Source organism: Lissotriton vulgaris, chromosome 12 (genome assembly GCF_964263255.1).
Source record: "Lissotriton vulgaris chromosome 12, aLisVul1.2, whole genome shotgun sequence".
Lineage (NCBI taxonomy): Eukaryota > Metazoa > Chordata > Amphibia > Caudata > Salamandridae > Lissotriton > Lissotriton vulgaris.
This window is the reverse complement of record NC_141700.1, coordinates 398,419,864-398,436,529: the sequence shown is the minus strand read 5'-3', so window position 1 is coordinate 398,436,529 and position 16,666 is coordinate 398,419,864.

Genomic DNA, 16,666 nt, shown 5'->3' with positions numbered 1-16,666 from the left:
AGGACGCATATAGGTTAGCAGGTCTATAACCTCGAGGTAGAAATGGTATCTCTTGCAGCGGGCACCCCGCAACTGCCTGGTCCTGGAAGAGCCAGTGCTTATTGGACTCCGACTTGCTCCATTCCACCAAGTAGCGTAATTTTGCCGCCTGGTAGTATTTGTGCAGGTCAGGAACGCCCAAACCCCCCTCTTCAGGAGCCAAAGTGGCGAGTGTTCTCGTCAATCTAGGCTTCCGACCCTGCCAAATAAATTTGGCCAGGTCAGATTGGGTCTGTCTTATCCAGCCTGCTGGAGGCCACAACGAAAGAGATATAAGATTTGCGGCAATATGGTCATCTTAATCGCCGCAATGCGACCTAGCCATGATAGTGGAAGATGTCTCCACCGGCCTAACTCTCCTTGGATGCGAGTGCGCAGGGTAGTATAGTTGGCCATGACCATTCTGGTCAGAGTCGGAGCGAGCTGGATTCCCAAGTATGGAACCGTATCTGTAGCCCATTGGACGGGTAGACTGGACTGCAGATAAGTGCATGTGGAGGCTGTAAGAGACAGATCTAATGCTATCGATTTGTCCGCATTTATCTTGAATCTGGACACTGCAGCAAACGCCTCAAGTTCAGCAATGCATGCTGGTAGCGCCGTCCGCGGGTGATCCAAGGTTAGTAGGACATCGTCCGCGTATAGGCTGATGGTATGAAGATCGCCACCGAATTTGATGCCCATGTCCTCCTGACGTTGCCGTATTCGATAAGCGAGGGGCTCCATGTAAAGATCGAAGAGGAGTGGTGACAGTGGGCACCCCTCTCTCGTCCCTCTCTCTATAGGGAACACGGTCGAAGTGTAGCCATTGACTCTCACAACTGTAGAGGACGCGATGTAGCAGTGGAAAATAAGAATTTGAAATTTCTCCCCTATCCCGAATTTGGCTAGTACCATTTCTAGGTAAGGCCAGTGCACACTGTCAAACGCCTTCTCAGCGTCGAAGGGCAATATCATGTATTCCCCAGATATTCTGGAAGCCTTTTCGATCAGGTGGGTGACTCTCTTAGTGTTGTCAACTGTCTGGCGGTCAGTGACGAAGCCTGCCTGATCAGGGTCCACTAAGCCCGGCAGATGGGCGGCCAGACGCGTAGCGAGGATGCTGGTGTATAGTTTGAGGTCGACATTAAGGAAGGATATTGGGCGACATTTAGTTCCATCTTTCCCTGGCTTTGGAATAACCGAGACCGAGGCTCGCAGGAGATCCAGTGGAATGGCTCCTGTGTCCGCGAATGAATTAAATAGGCGAGTGAGCAACGGCGCCAGGGTGGTGCAGAAAGTCTTGTAAAAGGAGGAGGAATAGCCGTCCGACCCAGGTGCCTTCCCTACCTTAAGACGAGCGATTGCAGCGATCACTTCTTCGATGCAGATGTCTTTCTCTAGCCAGTCCGCCTGTTCAGGCGCCAGAGAAGGGAGCGTAACCGAGTCCAAGTACCTGGTTGCGGCAGGGACATTCGGAGGCGTGCCCTCATAACGATCAGGATAAAGTCTCGGAACGTCTCTGCTATCTGTGCATCCTCTGACATCGTAGACCCATCAGTGCGCACGATTTCTTTCACCCTCTGACGTTGTTGGGCTAGTCTGAGCCAATTGGCCAGTAATCGCCCACACCGGTCACCACCGGTGTAATAGGCGTGTTTCAGCCTCAGTGCCACATATTCTGCCCGGTCGGTGTCAAGAGCTGCGAGATGACCCCGCGCCACCTTATGCTGTTTCCAGACTCTTGGGGCCCCGGTCCATTGGTGCATGCGTTCTAGTTCCTGCACTTTTAGAGTGAGTTCCTCTCTTTTGTCTGCCCGCATTTGGTTGTCGGCCGAGGAGATTGCGATAAATACTCCCCGAAGTACAGCTTTCAATGCGGCCCACTGGGTTGCTAACGTGGTGTCCGAGTTCGCATTGTGCTGTAGGAAGTCCCGTATGGATTCCTGTACTTGTTTTACCACATCTTGTCTATGCAAGAGTGTGTCTCGGAGGTGCCACACTCTAGGAGGCGGTGAAGACGATGGGGTGGTAAGTGTCATGGAGACCGGGGCGTGATCCGACAAGGATTTGACTCCCATATTTCGAGGAGGTGAGCGAACACACCGGGCTCGTCACTATAAAAATGATCTATGCAGGCGTACGTTTTATGTGCTGCAGAATAATGGGAAAATTCTGTTTCCCCAGGGTGCTGCTGCCGCCACAGGTCGTGTAAATCAAGATCTCTTAGCCTGTCAGTGCAAGCGGTTGAGAGGCTTCTAGCGTGGAAGGTACGTGGAGAAGACCTATCTAAGGTTACGTCAAACACAACATTCAAGTCCGCGCCTATTATAATGTGTCTATCCGAAGTCGCCGCTATTTCTGTGAGGGCAGTGTGTAGGAATTTCTCCTGGCCCTCATTGGGACTGTACAAACAGCCTATTGTGAAAGTCACTCCTCCCAGGGCTACACGGTATACCAGAAGTCTGCAGCTTATCTCTGCTAGTTTGTGAAGGATTTCCGCTTTAAAATGTTTTGCTACTAGAAGTGCTACCCCGGCAGTTTTGGTGGACCCACTGGAGAAGTATTGTCCAGGGAATGCTCGTGTGCGAAACCTGTGACAGTCTCAGGCCAGCAAGTGCGTCTCCTGAAGGAGGCAGATATCCGCGTGTGCATTTTCCAATGAAGAGAGGATCGCACGTCTCTTAACTGGATTGTTGAGTCCCCGCACATTGAGTGTCAATACCGTAAAGGTGTTAGGAATCATGGTATGTGAGGTGATGGGATGAGGTTTTTGGACCCGGCAAGCAACCTTCAGCAGTGAGTGAGAGGGGGTCCCTGGAGCCGCAAGACCTAAACAGTGCGAAGGTGTGACCAATGTGTGTATGCAAGACTGGAGCTCTGGACCCCCCACGACAACCAACCCCCAATCCCCAACCCCAAAATACCAACCCCCGTCCTTCCCCCCTCTCTTCCTTCCTCACCCGCAATTTGACCCTTCCCTCCCCTCCCGCCTCCTCTCCCTCCCCAACCCCCGCCAACCCCTCTCCCAAGTCCCACCCGGATCCCCCCCTAACCCCAACAAGGAACTCCTGGAGAAACTCAAACCCCAAACTAGGAATCATTGTCCCGGTCCTGTGCAGTCTCTCTCTGCAGGTCGGTGGTATTGTGTCAAAGTGGGGAAACGTGTAATCGATGCAACCTCGGTGGCCCCCCGCCCTGTCCCCCCAGCCCCTTGTGAGGAGAAGGCATTCATTCAAACCCCCCATCCGTAGCACATCCCAGCGGAGGTGTCCTTGGTGACCTCTTGGACTGCTGCCGCGTGCTCTTGGTCTATGGTTGTGGAGTCCGGCTTGCTAAGGTTTTAGTTAGTGCGCCACCACCTCACCCACTGCCAGCCATCTCCCGTTCTGTTCTGAGATGGCGCTGGGGAGGACCACCTGGATGAACTCTCCTCTCCATCTTCAGCCTCCAGGGTGATACCCAGCAGCGCACAAGTGTCCCGTAGGGATCGAAGTTGATGGAGGGCCCCTTCCTATTTGAAGATTAGTCTGAAGGGGTGGCCCCAGGAAAATGGGACTCCTTTGTCCCTCAAGAAGGTCGTAACCACCCTGAACGAACTGCTTTTCTGCAGTGTGATAGCCGACAGACCCTGAAAGAGCGCCACGGCGTAGCCCCGGAATTGTAGAGGTTGTTTCTGCCTCACCATTCGAAGAATGCGTTCCTTTAGTGGGTAGTCAGGCAAGAAGGCCAGGATGTCAGGCGGTGGAGCCAAAGCCCGGCGTGCTAGGCCCACTCTGTGTGCTCGGTCTATCCGGACCTCGAAGTCCTCCTGCTCCCCCAGTATGCTCCGGAACAGCTCCTGCAGAAAGGCGATCATGTCACCCCCCTCTGAGTTAGATGGCACCACCCAGACCCGTTTGTTATTGAGACGGGAGCGATTCTCAAGGTCCTCATTGTGCGCCTGCAAGTCTGTTTGCTGGTCCTACAGCCTAATGATCTCCTGTTGCAGGAGTTCGATCTCCCCACTCCTATTGCTCACTGAGTCCTCCACTGCCGCCACACGTTCTCCCAGGCCGTCGACTTCACGCCTGAGCTCCCTATGTTCCCCCGCCATTTCCTGTTTAAGTGTCTGGAAGTCTTCCCTAAGAGCACTGAAGAGCGTCTCCATGAAGGCCCTCGTGATGGGGATTTCCCCTGTATTTTAGGGTGCTCCGGCGGCTCTCCCTGCTCCGGACTCTTCGCTCCTTTGGGGGTGCCCCTGGCTAGCATGTCGGGGACCGTCCGTCCTCCATTCGGTTCGACATGGCGTGACTTATGGCCACTCCTGCCCTGGAGGTCCACAAGTGCGCCGGTGCGGGAAGGCCCAACGCGTGGGAGGGATGGCCAGTTGAGCCCCACAGCAGACTCCCCTTCGGGGCGAGTCCAGGCCGGGAAGAGGCGTGCGGCTCAGCGCGAAATGTCCGTCGGTCTTATACTGTCCCACTCCGTGAACTTCACCTAGTGTGCCCTGTCATCTTTACGTGTAGCTCCTGTCACCAACTCGGGGTTCTGTCGCCTCCTGCTGCTTACTGTGCCCCGAGTCTGGTGGTGTTGGATGCTGGCGGGCCGGACCCTGCGGAGCACCAGTTCTCACTCCCCCGGGCCTCTTTCCCGCAGTCCGGCTGCAGCTATCGCTCCTGCGGCTCCCGGAGTCGCTACACGTGTACCCCGCCCTTGTAGATACTATTGGGCCCTCTGCGTGCCCTGGGGTCCACGCCCCAGTTGTGCTACGGGGTCCGGGGTTGTCAGGTCCTGCTAGGCCTCGCGCTGGGGGCTCGATTTCCGCCCCCCGAATCAGTCCGACCCTCGAGGGCAGAGCCCACAACTCCACCCCGGTGCTTCTTGGGGACCCAGTGCGGCCTCGCCTCTCAGCCGCCCCCGGGTTCTCTTTTCAGCCGACACTGAACCACTCAGCTGTGTTCTGCCTGATTCTGGCTTCTTGCGGCGCTGCAGGCCTGATTCTGAGAGGCCCCTGCCACTCATCTCGCCGGGGGCATGATCGCCAGGCCCCCCGAGTCTGCCCCACTCTTTGCTCCTCACCTCTCGCTACTCGCGTTCCCCGCCCTTGTAGGTACTATTGGGCCCTCTGCGTGCCCTTGGGTCTGCACCCCAGTTGTGCTAGGGGGTCTGGGTCGGGCAGGCCCCGCTAGGCCTCACACCGGGGGCTCGATTTCCGCCCCGGAATCAGTGCGACCCTCGAGGGCAGAGCCCACAACTTCACCCCAGTGCTTCTTGGGGACCCAGTGCGGCCTCGCCTCTCAGCCGCCCGGGGTTCTCTTTCGAGCCGGCACTGAACGACTCAGCCGTCAGCCTCCCGATTCTGGCTTCTTGCGGCGCTGCAGCCCTGTTTCTGAGAGGGCCCGCCACTCCTCTCACCGGGGGGCACGATCGCCAGGCCCCCCTAGTCTACCCCACTCTTGCTCCTCACCTCTGCAATGGCCTCCTCTGGCAGATGCTTCGCTGTGTCGGGCGGTCGCGGTTCTGACTTCTGGAGGGTCCGCCCGTGTAGGCCCGAGCCGGGGACTAAATTCGCAGTGTCCGGGGCCCGCTCACCAGCTCGCTTCTGATGGGTCTGTGTCGGCGGGACCCAGATCCGCTCACCACTCGTTGGGCAGCGGCCACCCGTGGGGGCAATTCTCGTCTGGGCTCCAGTTAGCCCGGGATCAGGGAGCAGTCTGCCAGTGGGCCACCAGAGAGCCCGGCTGTCCTCCCGGCGTCTCTCTGGTCGTGCCGACCTTTGCTTCCGGAGCGGATCCCAGGTGCTCTGGTGACCCCGATCAGGTCGTCGCCCACCCGCGGCTTCAGGGATCGTCGCTTACAAGGCAGGTGGGGGGCTCAGCTAATTATAAGGGGGCACAAAGGGGGATCGGGACGAGGAGCCACACGCCTACACGTCCGCTCCGGCCGCCATCTTGGCCACGCCCTCCAAGGATGTATTTTAGCCTCATATTTATTTTTAATACAAATGGGCTGGAGGTCTTTTTATTAAAACAGGACTTTGATTTCCCCAAAATTGGTATTAAAGGTGTTACCCTGATTTCATACGCAGATGCTACAGTGTTATTGGCAAGGACAGCTATGAGTTTGCAGAAATCTATTGATGCTTTTCCCCTTATTTAATGACATATCTTGATTTAAAAGTTCATTTTTCTAAATCATATATTATGGCATGTGGCCCAAAGACCACAAAAACAAAAACTTTCATTGTCCAGGGAAAGGAGATAGAAAAAGTTAGTAATTTTTCGTACCTGGGCAATTTATATAATAATCAGATGAAGTGGGAACCTCTCTTGACGATTAGAGCACAGCAGACAAGCAGGGCTGTGGAGGTGTTATATCGGTTCGCTTGTTAGCTGGGACAAAAACCGGTGAAAGAACGATTAACTTTTTATAGAGTTTAATGCCTTCCTTTAGCGACATGCGTAGCCAGGGTTTGGGGGGTTTAATAGAAGCCAACAGCTCCAACCATCAGAGAATACATTTATCAAAAGATTACTGATGGTACCAAAAAGTGCCCCCACATCACTCTGTCATGTTGAACTGGGCCAAGAGTTTATAGAGGACTATATTTGCTGTGCCCCATTGTATTTATGGGCTAAGATCTGGCTCTCAGAGAACTTAGAGTTCTCAAGAGATGTTATTAAGGATTGCCTTAATATGCATAATGCTGTACATATCACCTGGCTTCACTTCATGAGGGACAGGTTCCTAGAGATATGTCTAGGATTCTTTTTTGAATACCCTCAAAGAATTCCTCCAAATGATAAGGCCATTATCAAACAGGCATTCCTTAATAGGGGCGGCATGCACAATTGTCATCACCGAGGATATTCAGTAGTTTTTCACTTGCTTTCTGCCCCTCCTCAATTTTATCTAACTTTTTCCACAAATTCCCAGATCAGATTTTACCTTACCAGGTTTTGGCAATGCACTGTGCACTTTTTGTTTGTGTTCCCTTGTCGAGGAGGATGGACGGACAAGCTTACGCCTTGCCCGTGTGATAATTCTTCTAGGCAAAGCATAATTCACTTTCTATTATTTTTCATTTTATGTAAGTCAATGAGAACTTGATTTCTGCTTTCATTATTGAGGAACGTTCGTCCATGTTCATATAGTGATGGTTTTAACTATTTGTACTCATTGGCCTCTACTGACATCTGCATCGTGGTAGCTAACTTTATAAGGGGCTCTATTGTGATTAGAAAGCAATATGAGTGAAATTTGCATAAGATTGCTGGGGAATTACATTGTTAATCTTTCTGTCTTTTATAAGGTGATACCATGTTGTTTTTAATTTTTCTCTGCTGAAGTTTCATGATTTGTACAAAATAGTTATACTGTGAAGCTTGTATGGTTCTTTGAACTGAAATAAAGTTATTCTTGCCTTGAATAACCCCAATAATTTATTTACAAAAATCTAAAACGCTTACAGAATAAATAAACCATTTAATTATCAATTATAGATAATAATAATTATTATTTAATAAATGCCTACCAATCACTACTACATAATTATTAAAATAATCAATTAATAATTAATGGGTATTACTTATTAAACTTTCTACCCTATAGCTTTACAAACCCAGCAGCCCACATCTAAATTATAACAAAAATATATATTTCTTACACAATATACATAATTAGTAATCCGTTAAAATATTAGGAAAAAGTAATCACTATTTATATTTCATTGTTACATAATTAACATCCAACCATATACCCCTACAAACTAAGCAACCCACACCTAAAATAAAACTAAAATAAATCAATATAACATAATGAACAAAATAATATCAATCGCACACTTACATACAAAAATTGTTTAATTAAGAACTTCTCACCCAATACCCCTACAGACCCAACAATCTGCTCCAAAACTATACATTATTACTGGCAATTACATAAAAAAAATAACTTAGAGTTGCAATTATGCAAACAATATTAACACGTTTAATTAAAATATGCACTTAAACATAAGAAAATAATCCCAAAACAATAATTTTAACAACTATGGGCCTCATTATGTTGTCAGTCTGAAAGCTTCTGACCTCTGGTCTGAGGCTTTCCGACCAAAATCGTAGGTTTAGACTCCGACCACCATAATACAATGACGTGGTCGGTGTTTAAACAAGCTGGGGAATCCGACACAGTTCTAACGGGCTCATGGAGCCGTCAGCCAGTCAGAAGTGCCTCATAATCCCTAACAGACGGTGTTTCTGCCATTGGGATTATGATTGGACTTCCCAACAGCAGTTCCATGTCATCCTCAACATGGAACTGCTGGTGGAAAATGTCTTTGGGGGGCCCTAGTAGTGGCCCCATCCCCCCGGCCCTCGACTAGTGGCCCTGCATTATGTGACAGCCACTGTGAGGGATGTGCATAAACTTCCATTGAGAAATTAATGGTTTGTGACCACACCATGTGTGGTCGCATCCTAATTGTGGTGTCAGAACTGCCGACCTGGGTTTGGTCGGTTCCACATCCAAGCAATGTCGTAATCAGGCCCAAAATATTGAAAACAACGATATTCTTAACAACAATATAACTTACCTAAGAAAACAATATTCTTGACAACAATATTTCTGGATCACAGTATGTTTGTATCACAATATTTTTTTTCCTGATATTTCTGTCTCCTGATATTAAAACTCTACATTTTGTCCAGATACCACCCAATCAGTTCTCATCAAACTCTGGGAGTAAAAAAACTCCCTAGTTTCTTACATCTTTACAACAAACTACTGAATCAAATCCTTGAAGCGATACATCATTCATATCTTGTTGTTCAGGCAGTTAGTTCCATGAGTTACGTTTCCTGACATCTCCACTCCTCCCAGTGAGAACCTCACTATCAGTTGACTAACACACACCATATGCCTATTCACTAGCTAACAGAAAGCCTCTGGAAAGTTACATCATCTGCACTGGAAGAGAAAACATCTTGTGCAAGACAACAGTATAATGCGAAAACAGGATTTTTAACCCTAACGCATAAATCAATGTTTCATGTAGGATCAATTGGCAGGATATTTTAAGTCAGTACTTTTTGATACTTCATTTGTGCTTTCAATTCCTAAATATGATTAACATTTATTATATATGTGTTACTCAGCATAAGATTTTGCACTTTTCAATTGAATGCATTTAATTTGAAAAATTTGGAAATTCGCTCTATCACACTTATACAAAAGTTTTCTCTATTTGTGTTGCTAATAGGATAGTGATCATTGTGCAGAACAATTATAGGGCTGTAAACCAACAGAAGAATTTCTGATGTTGGGGAGTCATAAACTACTAAAAATTCACTCCTGATCAAGCTAGGGCCTCAACTGTACTCATGTTTGCTTAGAAGATATCTTCAGTTACTCCTCCCTTAAAAATGTAGAATTGTATCAGAAAAACAAGTGACACATTTCAGCATAAAGCAGGGTTTCATAATAGATAAAAACAACCAATATCAAATTAACAATTCCCTACAACAGCCTCCTTTTAATTAAAAAAGGCTGGATATGGCTCGTTATGGTATGAGTCAATGACATTTTGACCCAGTAAACAATGAGGCTCATCAGGAACTTGAAATGGGGAACACCAGCAATGAAACAATGAAAACCTGACTCACCGTTGGAGAATGAAAAATCTGAGTTTTGTTGTGATAGAACAGTTGGAAGAGTACCTGATGAATCAATAGCAAAAAAACCAAAAGCAATATTGTGCCAGAGTTGGTAACGTGCACAATAAATGAGTGATAAGGGAGGGATTATTCACGTAGGACCCAGCCATGCGCTTGAAAAAAGGAGAAATTGAATGAATTAATATTATGGAAAAACCAGAGGGATAATCTGCCTAAAAAAGAGCCAATTGAACTTACCCTAGCGAGGGGGGCGCCAATCTGGCAATAGCCAGAGCGTGGCGGCGTGTCATGATGGAGCATGTTAAAGACAGAGTCATTTTGATAAAATGGAGACAGGCAGAACTGTGTCTGGTTGAAAAACGTGGGCCGCTGTGAGATGAAGATAGGCAAACATTAGGGTCTTTGAATGAAGGGGGAGAAAGGACCAGGATATGGTAGGAGCTGCACTTACCATGGTTATGGGGGCTCGGTCTGGCAGTGAATATGTTGCGGCTCCGTCTGGGGATGAGGCGCTGTAAATGCTATGGACACAACAATCTGTATTAAAATGAGATGTAAGAGGCCGCCGAAGTCCGGCTTATGAAGAAGATGCTGGATAGTTCGAGATGCACTCTCAGTTGGAAATATATGACATGGTGAGACATGCACTGGGAAACGTCTCAACAGGATGTGACAAGACAGTACTAGAGAGAGACGAGCATGGATAATTGTGCCCAGGACTGTGATAAGAACAGAAGAATGCTCCTAATGCAGGAAGAAAAATTTCAATGAAAACTAGAGTCAGTGGAAGATAAAATGATTTTTAAATCAATGGAAGGGATAAGGAAAGATGCAATGGAGACACATAGGATTAGCATACTACAATAGAAACAATAATGCATCAACATTGATTATGGCAATACAATTTTGGGGAAAACACATAGCAAGTTAGATGCACTAAATACAAAAAGTTACAAAAACATTACTAGCAAAGATATAATCTTTATTGCATTCTGTATAACGTTTATCCTTAAAGGTCCTATTTTCAGTTCAATTTGCCATTGCACTTATATATTGTTAAGTATTCTTACATTATCCATGAGAACCATTTTTTTTAAATATATAATATATCTGCAAAGCACAACACATGAGTGCTGCACTTCATGGCACAGAAGTATGGGTTTACTGTAATGTGGCAAAGTTAAGGGTTGAGGAGAATAACGTTATTAGATTATTATTGAACTTGGGGAAAGGTACTCCACTCCTTCCCCTAAGATTACATCTTGGTCTGAATCCTATTGTAGCCACGTGCATTTAAGGCCTATTTTGCATTGGCTTGGCATTTGGAGTACCAAAGAGCTGAAACTGTATCAAGATGCACTTAGTGATGTTTTAAGCTAATCAAAGGCCCTCAGACTTCCCTGGCTAAACCATGCCATGAGGTGTTTGATTGACCTAGGAGGGGGACATTATTGGCAGAATCCCCCCCCCCCCCCTTCATCATGCTGTAGTTTCTATTGTAAAAGAGAACTTTTGGAGTCATTTAATGGAAAAAAGTGAATCATCTGTCTCCCTTGGCAGAGCATGGCACTGTTTCTTACACCATAAAAGTGTCTTTTATTTTGAGGCATTGTTAGATGTTATTCACCCTGCCTTTTTAAGATCACTTTACTTGAAGTTTAGATATAGAGTTCATCCTATAGCCACTTTTACATTTTCTTACCTGTTGCAAAGCCAAAACTGTGACCTCTATGCAGTTGCTCTGAAGAATTAGAGAAACATTTCTTGTTGTTTTGCGTTGGTTAAGGAAAACCCAGAGACAAATTGATTATCTATTCTTGTCAGTCTAGTAGGATATCAAATCACACTAATGCATTAAGAATATGTAAAACTGCCACCGACATGACTATAGTTTTTGCTTTTTCCAAGCTTTTGCATGCTTCATGAATTATTAGAAACACATTTATGAGTATTGGCAACAAGTCCTATGAATTACAATACATGTTATTTGTGTAACAATTTTGACTATTAAATTAAAAAAATTGATGAATCTATTATTTTAACTCTTCATATTTTATTTTTTAAATGGTTGTATTTGTTGATGGATTTTATTATCTGGTCTGACTATAAATATTGAACTATATTGAAAATAACTCATAGTTGGTGAGTCTTTTCGTATGTACAATGCAGTTTCAATGGGCGCTCCTGCTTTTAACTTGGTTGGGAAATTCTGAATATGACTTATCTTTTACCTGAAAGAATGAACCTCAGTCCACTAGAATGATAAGGGAAGACACTGGGTAATCTTTTTTTATTTCGCCGTCACATTCTTTGCAGAATAAAGATGTTTTAAAGCATGGGTAAAATAGGCAATTGCCCAGGGCCCCCACCTTATACGTTACTCTCTGTGAAGCTGCTATTTCTTTCACGCTCCCTCACTCCTGTCTGTTCCTATATCACAACCTCTCTCATTCTTGTTGCCTACCCCCACCTCTGACTGGACCTGTCTTCAGCCTGTACTGTTGTAAGTATTTTTGGGGCCCAGTCCAAGACATATTTTGGATATTTTAATGTGACTCTACTTGAGAACGTTTTACACATAATTAGGGCTCCAGGTTTTATGGTATTTATTTATTTAACATTTCCGTCTGTATATTTATCCAAATTTATTTTGTGGCAATCTTATTAGTATTTATCCATATTTATTTTGTGAGCAGATTAGTTGATACTTTGTATATTTGTGGAGCTGTAGCATTTTGTACCTCCAGTTATTGATGCAAAATCTTCATCTGCTTCAATTTATTACAGACAGTATCCCCACACCTAAATAAGGGAATCGTAAGTTATTTCTCTTGCATTGCGAAATAACATGTGGACCTCGGAATACTGGGGCCAAATCCACACAGATATATCCCCTTCTTAGAGCATTTTTTAAATGTGTGTGGAGCTATTTTTAGGTATAGTGTGGAGGTAGGGGCAGTCAAATCAGGTGAAGGTACATAATTTGCTGATTCCCTTATGCTGATTCCCTTATGCTGCCATTGGAACATAGGTGGGTGCTGAGTGCTTAGTAGCCTGCAGTCCCCTCAGCTCCACTCCAAAGTCCGGGCATGATGCCTACTGGCTTATAACTATGGGGTCCAGATTTTGTAGAATGGGCAATTCTTGGCCCAGAAATATCAGGAATGTTAAAATGTTCCAGAGTACTATTCCCCCTGGGAAACAGCTCCAGGCCACTCAAAATGGGTCCTTTGTGTTCATCTAATTATCTTGCTACAGGTCAGCCATATGAGAACAGAAGCAGAGTAGGTGGAGATTGGGGATCTGTATTTGTATTTAAGGTGGGGGAGTTGTCATAATGTGATTAAACAAAGAGGACTTGCTTAAGTTGACCAAAGTGTTGCAGTTCTCAAATTAGTTCTGTCACGGGCACCTTGTTGGTGTATTCATGAAGCCCTCACCCACCAACCTAGTTGGTGGCATGCTTCATCATCGGGCCCACCCAGTGACACCTAGTATGTCCCGGGTGTGCTACGACGCCTGATTACAGCGGAGCTGGTATATTGCTGAGAGTGCAGTGAGGTTGGGTGAGTTGTGATTTAAAACGGCTTGGTGGTGGTCCCAGTACCCGAGGGTAAATTAAATTTCAATAACTGGGCCTTCACCAGCGGTTAAAAGTAAGGCTACAGGACGCTTGAGGGTGGCGAGTTGTCATAATGACACTGGGAGTCTGAGGGACAGACTGCTCCCTGGTTCATATACAGAACACTGGACACCACTTCCCATCCCATGGAATGGAATGAAGTGTTGGGAGGAGAAGGGGACATCAGTCTAGGATATGATAGGGAGAAAATGGGTGGAGACAGGCTCCTCGAAATCATTAACAATAGTGATGGAAAGGACATTCCCAATAAAGCAAAGTTTTGCACACTCAACTGCCTCTATTAACCCCAGTGAATAGGGTTTTGAAACTGGTGACAAGGTTAAGGATTGAATGTATACATGTAGAGAAACCTACCTCCTGATGACTATCACAGGGGTTTGCCGACAACAGCTGCTGAGAGACCATAACACCTGCCTGATGACGAAGGGAGCAGCTCCAGCAGTTCCAATCCCTAGATAAAGGAAAGCAAATTAAATATGCCCCAAAATGCAAGGTTTGTGTCAGGGTGCAGGCCACACCTCTGAGCAGTGAATTTGTGTAGGTGCAGATTGAACTGCTGAGCAACTAGTGATATAGTGAGCTTTCATGAGACATGAGAGAACTGGTGTGTGGCCCCCTCAGAGATGTATTCATCATATATTGCTCCTATCTTTAAGGGCCAAGGAAGGGGCCTCAAAACTCCCATTTGGGGCGTTCACATGGGATAGAAGAGTTGGGCAGCACCACTGCAGTCTTGAACTAGGCCTAATAAGCAGAGGAAACATACCAAGGATGCAATAAGTAATGGTTACTGAACTAATAGGACTGCAGACATAATGGGAACATTGAAGGCCTGCACGTAACTGTCAAGAGTAACATTACAGCTGATAGAACTCCAAGAAATGAAAACACATTAAAGCAACATTAAACATTAAATGTTAAAGCAAAAACATAATACATAAAAGAAACATTGTAGGTTTACAACATTTATAACCAATTTTGCATAAGAAATGCTAGTACGTTTCGGAATTGAATACATTTCAGATAGAAGCTTTCTCATTCAGACTTCAAGCAAATTGTAGTGGATAGGATCCATGGAACACCATTAGTTGACGACACAAGACAAGAAGTAGCAAGCAATGCAAAAAGTAAATAAAAGTGTGTGATCAAAGCTGAACAAACTGTCAGTGAGAAAGAGACTTCACCATGCATACAGAAACTGTACAGACATTCAGCCATGGGTGATATAAAAACTATTAAGGGCACATCTTGGAATAAGAATTAGCTAAAGGAAGGGTGACTGGAGAAGAGATGAATCCAAGTAAACACAGACACATGGACAAAGGAGAAAAGTGCCAGTCACTAAAAGGTGCATTTGGAAATTACATGCTTCAACCCCAGAGTGCCAGCTCAATCACTCATTCATTTAGGATCCATAGGTTCAGAATGACTGAACTAATAAACACTAGTGATGAGTGCATTCAGTACCATGTGTGGAGATCACAGAAAAATACAAATCATTAGCTAATCTAGGTAAATCTCATCATGCCTAGAAATACTTGGCATTCTCGACTCACTACTTTAAATTGCCATCCCTGTTCACAAAGGTGGATACACTGAGTATGGAACTCAGATGTCAAAGGTGGCTGACGTTGCTTGATGGCTTTACTAAATGAAGAGAAAAAACACGAATTGCTCAAATTGACACTTCTGAATAATCTAGTAGGAAATGATGGTCAGTGTTTTAACTAACTTGTGCCCTGAGAGAATGTGGACCAAGAGCGAATCCGTTTCAGCTCGGTATACCACAAACTAGGCAAATCCTTAGCACTTTGTTGCAATGCTTTCAGAAACGAGTATGCCATTTGGGTGTAACCAATTGAGTTTTGCCTATCATCAAGCAAACAATGCAAGCTCATTGAAATTCCACTCTCATTTAAGGAAATCCTCATGAGAGCAAGAGCCAGAAAGTTGGCCAAAGACAATCAATCACACCCTAATTCAAGAAGTGAGAACAAGAAGAACATTTCATAAACAAGATCAAGAGAGGAAAAAGGAAGGTAAACACAGAGAAAACTCTCAAAACCCGAAAATTCAGCCAGCCAAGACTCATCAAAGCTGAAGATGAGGCACATAATGTTGTCGTCTGATGAACACACAGAAAGATGATGAGGAAACAACCTGTTTATCTAGGAACACGGCCCCTGAAATTGTGGTAACAACAATGAGCCATGTGTCATATAAAGTGTCAAATCTTACAGATACCTTCAAGGAGATAACCAACAATGGTATATCTTATTGAATTCGGCAGAGGCAGTAGCAGACACAGAAGAAGAGAGCAACAGAAACTTTATCAATACAACCGCATCCTAGCAACTGTAAGTATCAAGGTTTTCAGAGAAAGACAACAAACAGGGGACAGAATGAAGAGAAAGCAGTCAATCTCACAAAGTAGAAACAATGATGTAAGAAATTGGATTATTTTGTTGAGGGGGGCGGGTGCCAACTTCAGATAATAACCACAGTCCTTTTTAGGGTAAATCACTAAAGCCAATCAACGAGCATGTGCCCAACTCTATGGCACAGAGCAGACAGGCTTAACTTAAAGTCAATGGGCAATATTTATGAAAGGGTTGCATCACTTTTGTACCACACAATGGGGTATGCATGCAACACAACCCTTAAGTGCCCACACGAGGCCACCTTGCATGGCCATGCGTGACTTGATAAATTCAGAGTAACACAACACAACGCAAATCACTGCGTTGTGTTACTCTGCCACAGGGAGGTGTTCTATGTGTACTGCGTGGGTGTTCCCATGCAACACCAATGGATTTTGATGCATTCCCAGATTTACCATAAGTGGTAGACATGAGAATGCGGGAAAACTATTTTGCTTCACCAGGTGATACATAACAAGGAAAGATATGTTTATTTCTCATTGTTTTTTCCATTCTCTATCTGTGCTGCATTCTGCATCACACATAAAAAGGTGAAAATGCTTCAGTGGATTGTTTTTATGTAGGAATGTGCCCCTTCCTGCACAAAAACAATCCTGCTCTCAACGCAGCGTAGTCACTAGGCAGCACATTGTGAGCCAGAGATAGGAAAAGACAGGAATGCACCGTATTATGTTATATACAGCAGATTCTTGCCCTTTCCTTGTCATGCAGCGAAGCACAGCAAGGCAGCTTGCTGTACTGCATCACATATTGATAAATATGCCCCAATTTGTAAAGCATTATTGCTGTAATAAAACAGTAATATGTAAAAATGCAAATAATTCAAAAAATGAAACTAATTAGAAAATTAGAGTAAACTTTAATCAACAATATTACACCATAATGACAAAATCCAATAAGATGAACCGGAG